This window comes from Rhinoraja longicauda, chromosome 19 (genome assembly GCF_053455715.1).
Source record: "Rhinoraja longicauda isolate Sanriku21f chromosome 19, sRhiLon1.1, whole genome shotgun sequence".
NCBI lineage: Eukaryota > Metazoa > Chordata > Chondrichthyes > Rajiformes > Arhynchobatidae > Rhinoraja > Rhinoraja longicauda.
This window is the reverse complement of record NC_135971.1, coordinates 6,771,035-6,788,899: the sequence shown is the minus strand read 5'-3', so window position 1 is coordinate 6,788,899 and position 17,865 is coordinate 6,771,035. Positions and strand designations below refer to the sequence as shown.

At 54.8% G+C, this 17,865-nt stretch overlaps 2 protein-coding genes and 1 pseudogene across 4 annotated transcripts in view; 2 read left to right on the top strand and 1 right to left on the bottom strand.

Annotated features, from left to right (window-relative positions):
• The window catches only part of LOC144602513 (vacuolar protein sorting-associated protein 52 homolog), a 15,858-nt pseudogene extending 888 nt beyond the window's left edge, over positions 1-14,970 (bottom strand). Inside the window, exons 1-8 of the transcript XR_013548462.1 lie at positions 14,920-14,970; positions 12,020-12,107; positions 10,473-10,525; positions 9,470-9,545; positions 8,168-8,236; positions 4,884-5,059; positions 3,450-3,600; positions 2,636-2,736 (exon numbers count right to left, since the gene is read on the bottom strand). The product of XR_013548462.1 is annotated as a vacuolar protein sorting-associated protein 52 homolog (transcript). The remainder of the gene's footprint in view (positions 1-2,635; positions 2,737-3,449; positions 3,601-4,883; positions 5,060-8,167; positions 8,237-9,469; positions 9,546-10,472; positions 10,526-12,019; positions 12,108-14,919) is intronic.
• Positions 1-17,865, top strand: part of LOC144602510 (uncharacterized) — a 376,398-nt gene that overhangs the window by 197,005 nt on the left and 161,528 nt on the right. The window lies entirely within an intron of this gene.
• Positions 14,973-17,865, top strand: part of LOC144602643 (vacuolar protein sorting-associated protein 52 homolog) — a 33,336-nt gene continuing 30,443 nt past the window's right edge. The window contains exons 1-4 of one of the 2 annotated variants that reach the window (XM_078415773.1): positions 14,973-15,028; positions 16,038-16,090; positions 17,008-17,083; positions 17,682-17,749. The gene's annotated coding sequence lies outside the window, so the exon portion shown is untranslated. Of the gene's footprint in view, positions 15,029-15,768; positions 16,091-17,007; positions 17,084-17,681; positions 17,750-17,865 lie in introns of those variants that run through there. The other variant, XM_078415774.1, reaches the window with a different exon arrangement.

Sequence of the window (17,865 nt, the reverse complement as noted above, 5' to 3'; positions counted from 1 at the left end):
GGCAATGGGGGGAAGGACAGGCAATGAGGGGGGGAAGAACAGGCAATGGGGGGGAAGGACAGGCAATGAGGGGGGGAGAACACGCAATGGGGGGGGAAGAACAGGCAATGAGGGGGGAGGACAGGCAATGAGGGGGGGAAGATCAGGCAATGAGGGGGGGGAAGAACAGGCAATGAGGGGGTGGACAACAGGCAATAGGGGGGAGAACAGGCAGTGAGGGGGGGAGATCAGGCAATGAGGGGGGGAAGATCAGGCAATGAGGGGGGAAGAACAGGCAATGAGGGGGGAAGAACAGGCAATGGGGAGGGAAGATCAGGCAATGGGGGGGGAGGACAGGCAATGAGGGGGGGAAGATCAGGCAATGAGGGGGGGGAAGAACAGGCAATGAGGGGGGGACAACAGGCAATGGGGGGGGGGAGAACAGGCAGTGAGGGGGGGAGATCAGGCAATGAGGGGGGGAGATCAGGCAATGAGGGGGGGAAGAACAGGCAATGAGGGGGGGAAGATCAGGCAATGAGGGGGGGAAGAACAGGCAATGAGGTGGGGAAGAACAGGCAATGAGGGGGAGGGTGATATTGGGGTCAGGAGGGATAGTGGGTTTGGAGGTAGAGATAGATCAGCCGTGATTGAATGGCGGGGTAGACTTGATGGGCCAAATGGCCTAATTCTACTCCTATCCCACCCTCCGCGTCTCCCCACCCTCCCACCCCATCTCTCTCCCTCCGTGCCTTCCTCCCTCCCTCCCGCCACCTCTTCCCTCCCTCCCACCCCCCTCCCTCCCACCCCCCCTCCCTCCCACCCCCCTCCCTCCCACCCCATCTCCCTCCCTCCCTCCCTGGTATTGCGCAGAAACACAGAGAGAGAGGCAATACCTGTGTTTCAGGCCTGGTATTGGGTAGACACACACACACACAGAGGCCATACCTGTGTTTCATGCCTGGTATTGGGCAGACAGAGAGAGAGAGAGGCCATACCTGTGTTTCAGGCCTAGTAATGGGTAGACACACAGAGAGAGAGAGATGCCATTCCTGTGTTTCAGGCCTAGTATTGGCCATACCTGTGTTTCAGGCCTAGTATTGGCCATACCTGTGTTTCAGGCCTAGTATTGGGCAGACACAGAGAGAGAGATGCCATACCTGTGTTTCAGGCCTAGTATTGGGCAGACACACACAGAGAGAGAGAGATGCCATTCCTGTGTTTCAGGCCTGGTATTGGGCAGACACAGAGAGAGAGAGAGAGAGATGCCATACCTGTGTTTCAGGCCTGGTATTGCGTAGAGACACACAGAGAGAGGCCATACCTGTGTTTCAGGCCTGGTATTGCGTAGAGAGACACAGAGAGAGGCCATACCTGTGTTTCAGGCCTGGTATTGCGTAGAGACACACAGAGAGAGGCCATACCTGTGTTTCAGGCCTGGTATTGGGTAGACACACACACACAGAGGCCATACCTGTGTTTCAGGCCTGGTATTGGGTACACACACACACACAGAGATGCCATACCTGTGTTTCAGGCCTAGTATTGGGTAGACACCCACAGAGAGGCCATACCTGTGTTTCAGGCCTAGTATTGGGTAGACACACACAGAGAGAGGCCATACCTGTGTTTCAGGCCTAGTATTGCGTAGAGACACACAGAGCGAGGCCATACCTGTGTTTCAGGCCTGGTATTGGGTAGACACACAGAGAGAGGCCATACCTGTGTTTCAGGCCTAGTATTGGGTAGACACACACAGAGAGAGGCCATACCTGTGTTTCAGGCCTAGTATTGCGTAGAGACACACAGAGCGAGGCCATACTGTGTTTCAGGCCTGGTATTGGGTAGACACACAGAGAGAGGCCATACCTGTGTTTCAGGCCTAGTATTGGGTAGACACACACACACACAGAGATGCCATACCTGTGTTTCAGGCCTAGTATTGGGTAGACACACACACACAGAGATGCCATACCTGTGTTTCAGGCCTAGTATTGGGTAGACACACACACACACACACACAGAGATGCCATACCTGTGTTTCAGGCCTAGTATTGGGTAGACACCCACACAGAGAGAGGCCATACCTGTGTTTCAGGCCTAGTATTGGATAGACACAGATGCCATACCTGTGTTTCAGGCCTAGTATTGGGCAGACAGAGAGAGAGAGAGGCCATACCTGTGTTTCAGGCCTAGTAATGGGTAGACACAGAGAGAGATGCCATTCCTGTGTTTCAGGCCTAGTATTGGCCATACCTGTGTTTCAGGCCTAGTATTGGGCAGACACAGAGAGAGAGAGATGCCATACCTGTGTTTCAGGCCTAGTATTGGGTAGACACACACAGAGAGAGAGATGCCATTCCTGTGTTTCAGGCCTGGTATTGGGCAGACACACAGAGAGAGAGATGCCATACCTGTGTTTCAGGCCTGGTATTGCGTAGAGACACACAGAGAGAGGCCATACCTGTGTTTCAGGCCTGGTATTGGGCAGACACACAGAGAGAGAGAGATGCCGTACCTGTGTTTCAGGCCTAGTATTGGCCATACCTGTGTTTCAGGCCTGGTATTGGGTAGACACACACACAGAGAAAGGCCATACCTGTGTTTTAGGCCTAGTATTGGGCAGACACACAGAGAGAGAGAGAGAGAGATGCCATACCTGTATTTCAGCAGTGCGTTCTGAGGAACTTGATAGTTGGTCATGGGTTTGCGAAACGAATAGATCTTCTGCAGAATAAACTCCCTGATCTTCGAAACAGCCTGCACAACGACAAGCATAGTAGTCAACCCTCTCCCCAGTGGAGCGCTTTCCCCTTGAACTTTACCCCCCTGGAACGCCAGCCAAACGTCACCTATCCATGTTCTCCACAGATGCTGCCCGACCCGCTGAGTTACTCCAGCACTCTGTGAAACGTCACCTATCCATGTTCTCCACAGATGCTGCCCGACCCGCTGAGTTACTCCAGCACTCTGTGAAACGTCACCTATCCATGTTCTCCACAGATGCTGCCTGACCCGCTGAGTTACTCCAGCACTCTGTGAAACGTCACCTATCCATGTTCTCCACAGATGCTGCCCGACCCGCTGAGTTACTCCAGCACTCTGTGAAACGTCACCTATCCATGTTCTCCACAGATGCTGCCCGACCCGCTGAGTTACTCCAGCACTCTGTGAAACGTCACCTATCCATGTTCTCCACAGATGCTGCCTGACCCGCTGAGTTACTCCAGCACTCTGTGAAACGTTGTCTATCCAATTCTCTCCACAGATGCTGCCCGACCCGCTGAGTTACTCCAGCAGTCCCTAGTGGGCGTAGGATCGTGTTAATGTGTGCGGGGATCGCTGGTCGGCGCGGACCCGGTGGGCCGAAGGGCCTGTTTCCGCGCTGTATATATAAACTAAACTGAACCAAATGGGTGGCAGGTGTAGACGTGCTGCACTACCCGCTGCGCCACCTTTGCCGAAGGCCGTACCTTGATCTTGAGGCGGTCCAGGATGTCTTGCACGTCAGCACAGGCCAGGGTCTCCTTGAAGGACTGCTCCTTGACGTAGTTAATCTTGTTGTTGAGCTCATGGAGCTGCTCCAGAAACTGCTGCTCAGTGACTGGGGTGTCCATAATGGTACTGCAACGTAAACATGCAGGGATGGGGTGAGAGATGGGCAGGCAGTGCCTAGAGATGGGCATGGCACCAGGAGATGGGCAGGCACCAGGAGATGGGCATGGCACCAGGAGATGGGCATGGCACCAGATGGACATGGCACCAGGAGATGGGCAGTGCCAGAGATGGGCATGGCACCAGGAGATGGGCATGGCACCAGATGGGCATGGCACCAGGAGATGGGCGTGGCACCAGATGGGCATGGCACCAGGAGATGGGCATGGCACCAGATGGATGTGGCACCAGGAGATGGGCGTGGCACCAGATGGGCATGGCACCAGATGGGCATGGCACCAGATGGACATGGCACCAGATGGGCATGGCACCAGATGGGCATGGCACCAGATGGGCATGGCACCAGGAGATGGGCAGGCACCAGATGGGCATGGCACCAGGAGATGGGCGTGGCACCAGATGGGCATGGCACCAGGAGATGGGCATGGCACCAGATGGATGTGGCACCAGGAGATGGGCAGGCACCAGGAGATGGGCAAGGCACCAGATGGATGTGGCACCAGGAGATGGGCATGGCACCAGATGGATGTGGCACCAGGAGATGGGCAGGCACCAGGAGATGGGCATGGCACCAGGAGATGGGCATGGCACCAGGAGATGGGCATGGCACCAGGAGATGGGCATGGCACCAGATGGGCATGGCACCAGGAGATGGGCATGGCACCAGATGGATGTGGCACCAGGAGATGGGCAGGCACCAGGAGATGGGCAAGGCACCAGATGGGCAAGGCACCAGATGGATGTGGCACCAGGAGATGGGCAGGCACCAGGAGATGGGCAAGGCACCAGATGGATGTGGCACCAGGAGATGGGCATGGCACCAGGAGATGGACAGGCACCAGGTGGGTGGTCAGGGATGGGTTGGTGGTGGGCAGTAGGTGGCACTGAGCCCAGTCACTCACGAAATCATGATGGCGGAGTAGGGGGTGGGTGGGTGGGTGTGAGTGGGGGGTGGGTGGGTGGGTGTGGGATGGGTGTGTGGGTGGGCGGTGGGTGGCACTGGGCCCCCGGTCACTCACGAGATCATGATGGAGTTGGGGGTGGGTGTGGGGTGGGTCGGGGGCAGGTGGGTGTGCGGGTGGGTGGGTGCGGGTGTGTGGGTGGGTGGGCAGTAGGAGGCACTGGGCCCGGTCACTCATGAGATCATGATGGTGGAGTCGGGGGTGGGTGGGTGCAAGGTGGGCTGGGTGGGTGTGGGTGGGCAGTGGGTGGCACTGGGCCCGGTCACTCACGAGATCATGATGGCGGGCACGATCAGCTCATCCACCAGCTGGCTGAGCTCGCTGCGCACTGACTGGCGGTTCTTCAGCTTGATGTTCATGGCGATGGACTGCTCCTGCAGGGTCTGGATCTCACAGCTGATGCTGCTCAGGTCACTCTGGAAAGTCCCCAGCATCTGCTCCATCCTCTGTCACACAGCACACGGCACAGTCAGAGAGAGAGGGGCAGAGACAGGGATAGAGGACAATAGACAATAGGTGCAGGAGAGGGCCATTAGGCCCTTCGAGCCTGTACACACCGCCATTCAATGTGATCATGGCTGATCATTCTCAATAAGTACCCCGTTCCTGCTTTCTCCCCATACCCCCCTGACTCCGCTATCCATAAGAGCTCTATCTAGCTCTCTCTTGAAATGCATTCAGAGAATTGGCCTCCACTGCCTTTTGAGGCAGAGAATTCCACAGATTCACAACTCTCTGACTGAAAAAGGTTTTCCTCATCTCCGTTCTAAATGGCCCTACCCCTTATTCTTAAACTATGGCCCCTGGTTCTGGACTCCCCCAACATTGGGAACATGTTTCCTGGCTCTAACGTGCCCAATCCCTTGATAATCTTATACGTTTCGATAAGATCCCCTCTGATCATTCCAAATTCCACAGAGACAGAGACAGAGAGAGAGAGAGACAGAGACAGAGACAGAGACAGGGAGAGAGACGGAGGGACAGAGACAGAAACAGAGAGTCAGAGAGAGCAGAGAGAGAGACAGAGAGGGAGAGACAGTGAGAGAGACAGGTGGAGAGAGGGAGAGAGAGAGTCAGAGAGACAGGGAGAGAGAGAGAGTCAGAGAGACGGAGAGAGAGACGGAGAGAGTCAGAGAGACAGGGAGAGAGAGACAGGGAGAGAGAGACGGAGAGAGACAAAGGGAGAGAGAGAGAGTCAGAGAGACACAGAGAGTCACAGAGAGACAGAGAGACAGAGAGAGAGTCAGGGAGTCGTAGAGTCACACAGCATGGAAACAGGTCCTGCAGCCCCATTCATCCACGCCGAGCAAGATCCCCATCTCAGCTTGTTCCATTTGCCCGCTTCTGTATAAACCTTTCCTACCCGTTGAGTCTTGGAGATGCAGCAATGGAAACAGGTCTTTGAGTCCAGCTCATCCATGCCGAGCAAGGTCCCCCATTTAATCTCACCCTACCACACCCACAGAGCAGTCCTGAACATGCGGCACCGTGGAGCAGCGGTAGTGTTGCCGCCTTACAGCGAATGCAGCGCCGGAGACTCGGGTTCGATCCTGACTACGGGCGCCGTCTGTATGGAGTTTGTACGTTCTCCCCGTGACCTGCATGGGTTTTCTCCAAGATCTCCGGTTTCCTCCCACACTCCAAAGACGTGCAGGTTTGAAGTTAATTGACTGGGTGAATGTAAAAATTGGCCCTAGTGTGTGTAGGATAGTGTTAGTGTGCAGGGATCGCTGGGCGGCACGGACTCGTAGAAACATAGAAAATAGGTGCAGGAGTAGGCCATTCGGCCCTTCGAGCCTGCACCGCCATTCAATATGATCATGGCTGATCATCCAGCTCAGTATCCCGTACCTGCCTTCTCTCCATACCCCCTGATTCCTTTAACCACAAGGGCCACATCTAACTCCCTCTTAAATATAGCCAATGAACTGGCCTCAACTACCTTCTGTGGCAGAGAATTCCACAGATTCACCACTCTCTGTGTGAAAAAAAATCTTTCTCATCTCGGTCCTAAAAGACTTCCCCTTATCCTTAAACTGTGACCCCTTGTTCTGGACTTCCCCAACATCGGGAACAATCTTCCCGCATCTAGCCTGTCCAAACAATAGACAATAGACAATAGGTGCAGGAGTAGGCCATTCAGCCCTTCGAGCCAGCACCGCCATTCAATGCGATCATGGCTGATCACTCTCAATCAGTACCCCGTTCCTGCCTTCTCCCCATAACCCCCTCACTCCGCTATCCTTAAGAGCTCTATCCAGCTCTCTCTTGAAAGCATCCAACGAACTGGCCTCCACTGCCTTCTGAGGCAGAGAATTCCACACCTTCACCACCCTCTGACTGAAAAAGTTCTTCCTCATCTCCGTTCTAAATGGCCTACCCCTTATTCTTAAACTGTGGCCCCTTGTTCTGGACTCCCCCAACATTGGGAACATGTTATCTGCCTCTAATGTGTCCAATCCCCTAATTATCTTATATGTTTCAATAAGATCCCCCCTCATCCTTCTAAATTCCAGTGTATACAAGCCCAATCGCTCCAGCCTTTCAACATACGACAGTCCCGCCATTCCGGGAATTAACCTAGTGAACCTACGCTGCACGCCCTCCATAGCAAGAATATCCTTCCTCAAATTTGGAGACCAAAACTGCACACAAGTACTCCACTTAAGAATTTTGTAAGTTTCTATAAGATCCCCCCTCAGTCTTCTAAATTCCAGCGAGTACAAGCCGAGTCTATCCAGTCTTTCTTCAAGACAAAAGCCAGCAAAGTCCGATCAAGTTTAGTCTGAGGGGTCTTCAAAGAGGTAGGTAGTAGTTTAGATTTTGGTACATTTTAGATAGTTGTACAGGGCATTGGTGAGACCACACCTGGAGTATTGCATGCAGTTTTGGTCTCCTAATCTGAGGAAAGACATTCTTGCCATAGAGGGAGTACAGAGAAGGTTCACCAGATTGATTCCTGGGATGGCAGGACTTTCATATGAAGAAAGACTGGATAGACTCGGCTTGTACTCGCTGGAATTTAGAAGATTGAGGGGGGATCTTATAGAAACATATAAAATTCTTAAGGGGTTGGAGAGGCTAGATGCGGGAAGATTGTTCCCGATGTTGGGGAAGTCCAGAACAAGGGGTCACAGTTTAAGGATAAGGGGGGAAGTCTTTTAGGACCGAGATGAAAAAGGTTTTTTTTCACACAGAGAGTGGTGAATCTGTGGAATTCTCTGCCACAGAAGGTAGTTGAGGCCAGTTCATTGGCTGTATTTAAGAGGGAGTTAAATGTGGCCCTTGTGGCTAAAGAGATCAGGGGGTATGGAGAGAAGGCAGGAACAGGGGTACTGACTGAGAATGATCGGCCATGATCACATTGAATGGCGGTGCTGGCTCGAAGGGCCAAATGGCCTCCTCCTGCACCTATTGTCTAGAACCATTGACCGTTACGTGTCAAGAGAGAACCATTGACCTCCGTACAAGAGCAGCCCAGTGAAGTCCCTGGTCACCACCCTGCCAGTCTGACTGTGGCACTGCCCCCCCAGGCTGTGCCCGCACCCACCTACCTCCAGGATGGTGTCACAGGGCCGTGATCTGGTTGTGCAGACTGGCGATGTTCTCACTCTCCTTGATGTCTGTTGTGAACGCTGAGGAACGCAGTGGGAACTCAGAGTTAAGAGCACATCCCCCACCCCGTTAGAACAGAGGGCCGGGGCAGTTGCTGCATGGGGGGGGGGGGGCAGTTCATAGTAGGTGGGGCTGGAGCAACCTGCGTCAGTACCTGCCTGTGTACCTGTCCATGTACCTGCCCTGTGTCAGTACCTGTCCATGTACCTGCCCTGTGTCAGTACCTGTCCATGTACTTTCCCTGTCATCACCTCTCCATGTACCTGCCCTGTGTCAGTACCTGTCCATGTACCTGCCCTGTGTAAGTACCTGTCCATGTACCTGCCCTGTGTCAGTACCTGTCCATGTGTCAGCCCTGTGTCATCACCTGTCCATGTACCTGCCCCGTGTCAGTACCTGTCCATATACCTGCCCTGTGTCAGTACCTGTCCATGTACCTGCCCCTGTGTCAGTACCTGTCCATGTGTCAGCCCCTGTGTCATCACCTGTCCATATACCTGCCCTGTGTCAGTACCTGTCCATGTACCTGCCCTGCGTCAGTACATGTCCATGTACCTGCCCTGTGTCAGTACCTGTCCATGCACCTGGCCTGTGTCATCACCTACCAATGTTCCTGCCCTGTGTCAGTACCTGTCCATGTACATGCCCTGTGTCATCACCTGTCCATGTACCTGCCCTGTGTCAGTACCTGCACGGTGTCAGTACCTGTCCATGTACCTGCCCTGTGTCAGTGCCTGTCCATGTACCTGCCCTGTGTCAGTGCCTGTCCATGTACCTGCTCGGTGTCAGTACCTGTCCATGTACCTGCCCTGTGTCAGTACCTGTCCATGTACCTGCTCGGTGTCAGTACCTGTCCATGTACCTGCCCTGTGTCAGTACCTCTCCATGTACCTGCCCTGTGTCAGTACCTGTCCATGTACCTGCCCCCGTGTCATCACCTGTCCATGTACCTGCCCAGTGTCAGTACCTGTCCATGTACCTGCCCAGTGTCAGTACCTGTTGATGTACATGCTCTGTGTCATTACCTGTCCATGTACCTGCCCGGTGTCATCACCTGTCCATGTACCTGCTCGGTGTCAGTACCTGTCCATGTACCTGCCCTGTGTCAGTACCTGCCCTGTGTCAGTGCCTGTCCATGTACCTGCCCTGTGTCAGTACCTGTCCAGCACAGAATTCCCTTCCAGCTCAACGAGGTGCGCCACAGGCAGATGGTGGGGGACTGTTGTTTTGGGAAAGGATACAGTCTTTAATGGAGGCATGTTCAATATACTGTAGCTCCGTCTCCACCTGTTTGGAGTAGTGTCTCAGATCAACACCCTGTGGAGAAAGACAGCCCAGTTAAACCCACTCTCACACCCGCCCCAGCTTCAAGAACAGCTTCTCCCAGACAACCATCAGGGTCTTGAACATTAACCGCACAACATTAACCTCAGTGGCTCGGTGGTAGAGTTGCTGCCTTAAGGGCCTGTCACAGTTACGCGATGTTTAAGGCGACTGTCAAAGTCATAGCAGATCGCCGACATTTTCTTTTACCCTACGACAACAACCACGACAATGCCCAGTCCGGTCGATCGATATACAAGTGACTTTTTTGCGAAACTAGCACCTGGCTAAGAGATGACACCGTCTTCGGGAACATCGCGAAATTCCCCACGCTTACCTGACCGTCAAACTGCCGCCTCCAATCTACCTGTCAAATGTCCTGACGGTAAATAAATTGGTTCAACAAAACCACTGGTATATTCAAATCCCTTTGCTTAATTTAGTGTTACGTGCTTCTAAACGCATCTGCGACAACCTGGCAAACCTGGGGACAGCGTGAAACAGACAGCGCCCGCAATAAGCTACGGTACCTGGCGACAAGCCAGCTGTGGCCGAGACATTTCTACCTGGAAAATGTTTCCGCGAGGCGCCGTGATCGGCTACGATTCATTGAAGGCTCCTCACGGTCACGCCCGCTACACCACGGCGAACATTCGGCAACAGCCTTGTCACCGGCAGTCGCCTTAGTGGCACGGGCCCTTTACAGCCTTGCACCAACGGGGACCCAGGTTCCATCACGACCACGGGTGCTATCTAAATGTAGTTTGTACGTTCTCCCCGTGACCGCGTGAGATCTTCACAGGTACCATTTGCTCACAGCGTGACCAGTCGCTCCAACGACTGCTACATCAATCCCACTTCACAAACATTAATCCCATCCCTGCACTTTTGCACAAGCTGCTAAAAACGAAGTACACTCACAGTCTTTAATGCTTCCTTTACAAGTTCATCCTCGAGGTTGGCCTGTATGTGGGCTGCAAAGCAAAGGCAATAATCATCTTAGACTTTCATATGAAGAAAGACTGGATAGACTCGGCTTGTACTCGCTGGAATTTAGAAGATTGAGGGGGGATCTTATAGAAACTTACAAAATTCTTAAGGGGTTGGACAGGCTAGATGCGGGAAGATTGTTCCCGATGTCGGGGAAGTCCAGAACAAGGGGTCACACAGTTTAAGGATAAGGGGGAAGTCTTTTAGGACCGAGATGAGAACGTTTTTTTAAACACAGAGAGTGGTGAATCTGTGGAATTCTCTGCAACAGAAGGTAGTTGAGGCCAGTTCATTGGCTGTATTTAAGAGGGAGTTAGATGTGGCCCTTGTGGCTAAAGGGATCAGGGGGTATGGAGAGAAGGCAGGTACGGGATACTGAGTTGGATGATCAGCCATGATCATATTGAATGGCGGTGCGTACAGGCTCGAAGGGCCGAATGGCCTACTCCTGCACCTACAAAGGGGCGTGGCTGTGTTCTGCAGCTGCGGCTCACCGGCAGTCTCTCTGTCTTTTTTTTGTTTTTTGTCTATTATCATCGTTTAATGTATGTTTTGTTCTATTTTTAACTCTGTGTATGTGGGGGGTGGTGGGGGGGTTGGGGGAAACCTTTTTTCTAATCTCTTCCTCAACGGAGATGCGACCTTTACCGTGTCGTATCTCCGTTCGCGCTACGGCCTAACATCGTGGAGTCGGCGGCCTCCAGCTGGGATCGACCTTGAAGACTCCGGTCGCAGGGCCTGGACTTACCATCTCGGAGGCTTCGGCCGTGGGCCCTGCAGACCGCAACATCGGGAGTTCGCAGGTCCCTGGCTGGCGACCGGTTTTTGGGAGCTCCAGCCGTAGCAGCTTCGACCGCCCCGAAGCGCGAGGTACGATCGACCTGCTCGCAGGCCCTTCATCGCCCTGCATGGCTCGGCCGCAGCACTTTCCATCGCCCGGTGGGGGCTCAGGACTTTCATCGGCTTGCTCGGCTCGGCCCTGGGACTTTCCATCGCCCGGTGGGGGCTTCAAAAAGTTGGGAGCCTCGATCACCTCGTGGCACCACGGGAGAAGAATGAGGAGGAGATAAGACTTTTCTTTGCCTTCCATCACAGTGAGGGTGTGCTTGGAGCAATCGCTGTGATGGCTGTTTGTGTAAAAATTGTATCTGTGTGTCCTGTGCTTTTTTGTTGTCTACTGCCGGACCCTGATGTGAGAGGACGCTGGCGTTGTTTATTCGCCGCTTTTCCGTTAGGATAGTTTGTCTGTTTGTTTTTATGTTGATTGTTTTTGTAAAGCGCTTTGAGCTCCCGATAAGGCGCTATATAAAATAAATGCTTATTATTATTATTATTATTATTATATTTTCTATGTAAACCAACACCTGCAATTGCCCGTATCTGCCTTGATTAACAGGTGTGGTGAAGCAGGACAGGTGAGCAAGGTGAGCAAGCCCCTCCCCCCATCCCACGCCCGGCTCGGGAGGGACGGCACTCACTGTCCACTTCGTCCAGGATGAACTCATCGCAGGTGATGTCCAGATCACCCATCAGCATCTCACCGCCCACGGCCTGCATCCGCTGCCCCTGCACGAGAGAACCGGCCGGTGACAATCACGGTACAAACTCCAAACACGTACAGGTCTGTGGGTTCATCGACCTCTGCAAAAATTGTAAATTGTCCCTCGTCAGCGAGTGTGTAGGATAGTGACAGCGTGCGGGGATCGCTGGTCAATAGACAACAGGTGCAGGAGGAGGCCATTCGGCCCTTCGAGCCAGCACCGCCATTCAATGTGATCATGGCTGATCATTCTCAATCAGTACCCCGTTCCTGCCTTCCCCCCATACCCCCTGACTCCGCTATCCTTAAGAGCCCTATCTAGCTCTCTCTTGAATGCATTGAGAGAATTGGCTTCCACTGCCTTCCCCCCATACCCCCTGACTCCGCTATCCTTAAGAGCCCTATCTAGCTCTCTCTTGAATGCATTGAGAGAATTGGCCTCCACTGCCTTCTCCCCATACCCCCTGACTCCGCTATCCTTAAGAGCTCTATCTAGCTCTCTCTTGAATGCATTCAGAGAATTGGCCTCCACTGCCTTCTGAGGCAGAGAATTCCACAGATTCACAACTCTCTGACTGAAAAATGTTTTTCCTCGTCTCCGTTCTAAATGGCCTACCCCTTATTGTTAAACTGTGTGGCCCCTTGTTCTGGACTCCCCCGACATTGGGAACATGTTTCCTGCCTCTAACGTGTCCAACCCCTTAATAATCTTATACATTTCGATAAGATCCCCTCTCATCCTTCTAAATTCCAGTGTATACAAGCCTAGTCGCTCCAGTCTTTCAATATATGACAGTCCCGCCATTCCGGGAATTAACCTAGTAAACCTACGCTGCACGCCCTGTTCGGCACGGGCTCGGTGGGCCGAAGGGCCTGTTTCGGCGCTGTATCTCCAAAGTAAACTAAACTAAACTAAACACATGCTGGCACCTCTACTGGAATGGTGAGGGGGGGGGGGGGGTTATGCTGGATGGTTTTGGGGAAGATTAGTACCGGGGGGTCAGTGGGTGCGTTTATGGCCACGCACTGCCTTCAGTCTGCGAGGTTCAACAGCCTGAGCAAGGCTCACTCTTGCCTTGGGTTTTATAAGAAGATAATTGCAGTTGAGTATAGGAGCAAAGAGGTCCTTCTGCAGTTGTACAGGGCCCTAGTGAGACCGCATCTGGAGTACTGTGTGCAGTTTTGGTCTCCAAATTTGAGGAAGGATATTCTTGCTATTGAGGGCGTGCAGTGTAAGTTTACTAGGTTAATTCCCAGAATGGCAGGACTGTCATATGTTGAAAGACTGGAGCAACTAGGCTTGTATACACTGGAATTTAGAAGGATGAGAGGGGATCTTATCGAAACGTATAAGATTATTAACGGGTTGGACACATTAGAGGCAGGAAACATGTTCCCAATGTTGGGGGAGTCCAGAACAAGGGGCCACACAGTTTAAGAATAAGGGGTAGGCCATTTAGAACAGAGATGAGGAAAAACTTGTTCAGTCAGAGAGTTGTGAATCTGTGGAATTCTCTGCCTCAGAAGGCAGTGGAGGCCAATTCTCTGAATACATTCGAGAGAGAGCTAGATGGAGCTCTTAAGGATAGCGGAGTCAGGGGGTATGGGGAGAAGGCAGGAACGGGGTACTGATTGAGAATGATCAGCCATGATCACATTGAATGGTGGTGCGTACAGGCTCGAAGGGCCGAATGGCCTCCTCCTGCACCTATTGTCTATTGTCAGATGCTGGTACAAATCGAAGGTATTTATTCACAAAATGCTGGAGTAACTCAGCAGGTCGGGCAGCATCTCAGTAGAGAAGGAATGGGTGACGTTTCGGGTCGAGACCCTTCTTCAGACTGACTGATTGCTCCAACTCTCCACAACGCTGCTATCAGTGGGCCAACTTACACTGGTACCTGCCCTCCCTCCCCTCACCTCCCCCCCACCCCTCACCTCCCCCACCCTTCACCTCCCCTCCCTCCCGTCCCCTCCCTCACCTCCCCTCCCACCTCCCTCTACCTCCCCTCCCCTCCCACTACCTCCAATCCCCTCCCTCAGTGCGGCACTCCTTCCCCTCCCACTCTATCCCCTCCCACACCCTCCCCTCCCTCCCTCCTCTGTGTGTCATTCCCTCCCACTCCCTCCCCTCCCATAGTGTGGCACTCCATCCCCTCCCACTACCTCCACTACCCTCCCACTACCTCCACTCCCCCCCTCCCCTCCCTCAGTGCGGCACTCCCTCACCTCCCACTCCCCCCTCCCCTCCCACAGTGCGGCACTCCCTCCACTCCCCTTCCACTCCCTCCCCTCCCACTCCTCCCCCCCTCAGTGCGGCGCTCCCTCCCTCCCTCCCTCCCTCCTTCAGTGCAGCGCTCCCTCCCAGTACCTCCCCTCCCCTCAGTGAGGCACTCCCTCCCCTCCCACTCCCTCCCCTCAGTGAGGCACTCCCTCCCTCCCCTCCCTCCCCTCAGTGCATCACTCCCTCCCTCCCCTCAGTGCATCACTCCCTCCCTCCCCTCAGTGCATCACTCCCTCCCCTCTCCTCAGTGCATCACTCCCTCCCCTCTCCTCCCACTCCCTCCCTCCCCTCAGTGCATCACTCCCCTCCCTCACCTCCCCTCACCTCCCCTCCCCTCCCCTCCCCTCCCCCCCTCCCTCCCCTCCCACTACCTCAACTCCCCCTCCCTCCCCCCTCCCTCCCCTCCCTCACCTCCCCTAAGTGCACCACTCACTCACCTCCCGCCCCCCTCACTACGGCGCTCCCTCCCTCCCTCCCCCCCCCTCAGTGCGGCGCTCCCTTCCCCTCCCCTCAGTGCGGCGCTCCCTCCCTCCCCGCGGCGCTCCCTCACTCACCGCCGTCGTCATGGCGGCCACTTCCGGGCAAGGTGGACTACAACTCCCAGCAGCCCCCGCGGCGCGGCCTACCCGGGACCCGCAGCCTGGGCCTGGTGAGGGGAGGGATGTGAGTGGTGCACTGGGGGAGGGGAGGGGAGGAAGGGAGGGAGGGGGAGGTGAGGGGAGGGGAGGGGAGGGAGTGAGAGGGGAGGAGAGGGAGGGGGGAGGGGAGGGAGGGGGAGGTGAGTGGGGGGTGGGGAGGGAGGGAGGTGAGGGGAGGGGAGGGGAGGGAGTGAGAGGGGAGGAGAGGGAGGGGGGAGGGGAGGGAGGGGGAGGTGAGTGGGGGGTGGGGAGGGAGGGAGGTGAGGGGAGGGGAGGGGAGGGGGGGGAGGGAGGGGGGAGGGGAGGGGAGGGAGGGAGAGGGGAGGAGAGGGAGGTGGGAGGGGAGGGAGGGGGAGGTGAGTGGGGGGTGGGGAGGGGAGGGAGGGAGGTGAGGGAAGGGGGGAGGGGAGAGGGAGCGGGAGGGAGGGGGAGGTGAGAGGAGGGAGGGGAGGGGGGAGGTGAGTGGGTGGGGGTGAGGGAGGGTGAGGATAGGGGAGGGAGGGTGAGGGGAGGTAGGGGAGGGGGTGAGGTGAGGGGAGGGAGTGGACGGGAGGGGGGAGGGGAAGGGGGGGAGTGGGAGGAGAGGGGGAGGGAGTGGGAGGTGAGGGGAGGGAGTGGGAGGTGGGAGTGGGAGGTGAGGGTAGGGGGGGGGAGTGGGAGGGGAGGGGGGAGGGGAGGGGAGGGGAGGGGGAGGAGAAGATAGGTGAGGGAGGGTGAGGGGAGGGGAGGGAGGTGAGGGGAGGTGCGGTAAGCAACGTTTCGGGCAAGAAGTGTCTCGACTCTGAAACGTCACCTATCCATGTTCTCCACAGATGCTGCCTGACCCGCTGAGTTACTCCAGCACTCTGTGAAACGTCACCTATCCATGTTCTCCACAGATGCTGCCTGACCCGCTGAGTTACTCCAGCACTCTGTGAAACGTCACCTATCCATGTTCTCCACAGATGCTGCCTGACCCGCTGAGTTACTCCAGCATTTGCAATTTCTTCCTGCACAGTCTACCTTCTAAGATGATTATTGCCTTTGCTTTGCAGCCCACATACAGGCCAACCTCGAGGATGAACTTGTAAAGGAAGCATTAAAGACTGTGAGTTTTTAGCAGCTTGTGCAAAAGTGCAGGGATGGGATTAATGTTTGTGAAATGGGATTGATGTAGCAGTCGTTGGAGCGACTGGTCACGCTGTGAGCAAATGGTACCTGTGAAGATCTCACGCGGTCACGGGGAGAACGTACAAACTACGTTTAGATAGCACCCGTGGTCGTGATGGAACCCAGGTCTCCGTTGGTGCAAGGCTGTAAAGGGCCCGTGCCACTAAGGCGACTGCCGGTGACTAGGCTGTCGCCGAATGTTCGTCGTGGTGTCGCGGGCGTGACCGTGAGGAGCCTTCAATGAATCGTAGCCGATCTCGGCGCGTCGCCGAAACATTTTCCAGGTTGAAATGGCTCGGCCTCAGCTGGCTTGTCGCCAGGTATCGTAGCCTATTGCCGGGCGCTGTCTGTATCACGCTGTCCCCAGGTTTGCCAGGTTGTCGCAGATGCGTTTAGAAGCACTTAACATTAAATTAAGCAAAGGCATTTGAAGATACCAGTGGTTTTGTTGAACCAATTTATTTACCGTCAGGATATTTGACGGGTAGATTGGAGGCGGCAGTTTGACGGTCAGGTAAGCGTGGGGAATTTTGCGATGTTTCCGAAGACAGTGTCATCTCTTAGCCAGGTGCTAGTTTCACAAAAAAGTGACTTGTATCGATCGACCGGACTGGGCATTGTCGTGGTCGTTGTCGTAGGGTAAAAGAAAATGTCGGCCATCTGCTACGGCTTTGACAGTCCCCTTAAAAATCGCGTAACTGTGACAGGCCCTTAAGGCAGCAACTCTACCACCGCGCCACTGAAGTTAATGTTGTGCGGTTAATGTTCAAGAGCCCGATGGATGTCTGGGAGAAGCTGTTCTTGAAGCTGGGGCGGGTGTGAGAGTGGGTTTAACTGGGCTGTCTTTATCCACAGGGTGTTGATCTGAGACACTACTCCAAACAGGTGGAAACGGAGCTACAGTATATTGAACATGCCTCCATTAAAGACTGTATCCTTTCCCAAAACAACAATCCCCACCATCTGCCTGTGGCGCACCTCGTTGAGCTGGAAGGGAATTCTGTGCTGGACAGGTACTGACACAGGGCAGCTACATGGACAGGCACTGACACAGGGCAGGTACTGACACAGGGCAGGTACATGGACAGGTAATGACACAGGGCAGGTACATGGACAGGTGATGACAAAGGGCAGGTACATGGACAGGTACACAGGGCAGGTACATGGGCAGGTACACAGGGCAGGTACATGGACAGGTACTGACACAGGGCAGGTACATGGACAGGTACTGACAGGGCAGGTACATGGACAGGTGATGACACAGGGCAGGTACATGGACAGGTACACAGGGCAGGTACATGGGCAGGTACACAGGGCAGGTACATGGACAGGTACACAGGGCAGTTACATGGACAGGTACTGACACAGGGCAGGTACATGGACAGGTACTGACGCAGGGTGCTCCAGCCCCACCTGCTATGAACTGACCCCCCCCCCCATGCAGCAACTGCCCGGCCCTCTGTTCTGACAGGGTGGGGGATGTGCTCTTTGCTCTGAGTTCCCACTGCGTTCCTCAGCGTCCACAACAGACATCAAGGAGAGTGAGAACATCGCCAGTCTGCACAACCAGATCACGGCCTGTGACACCATCCTGGAGGTAGGTGGGTGCGGGCACAGCCTGGGGGGCAGTGCCACAGTCAGACTGGCAGGGTGGTGACCAGGGACTTCACTGGGCTGCTCTTGTACGGAGGTCAATGGTTGTCTCTTGTCACG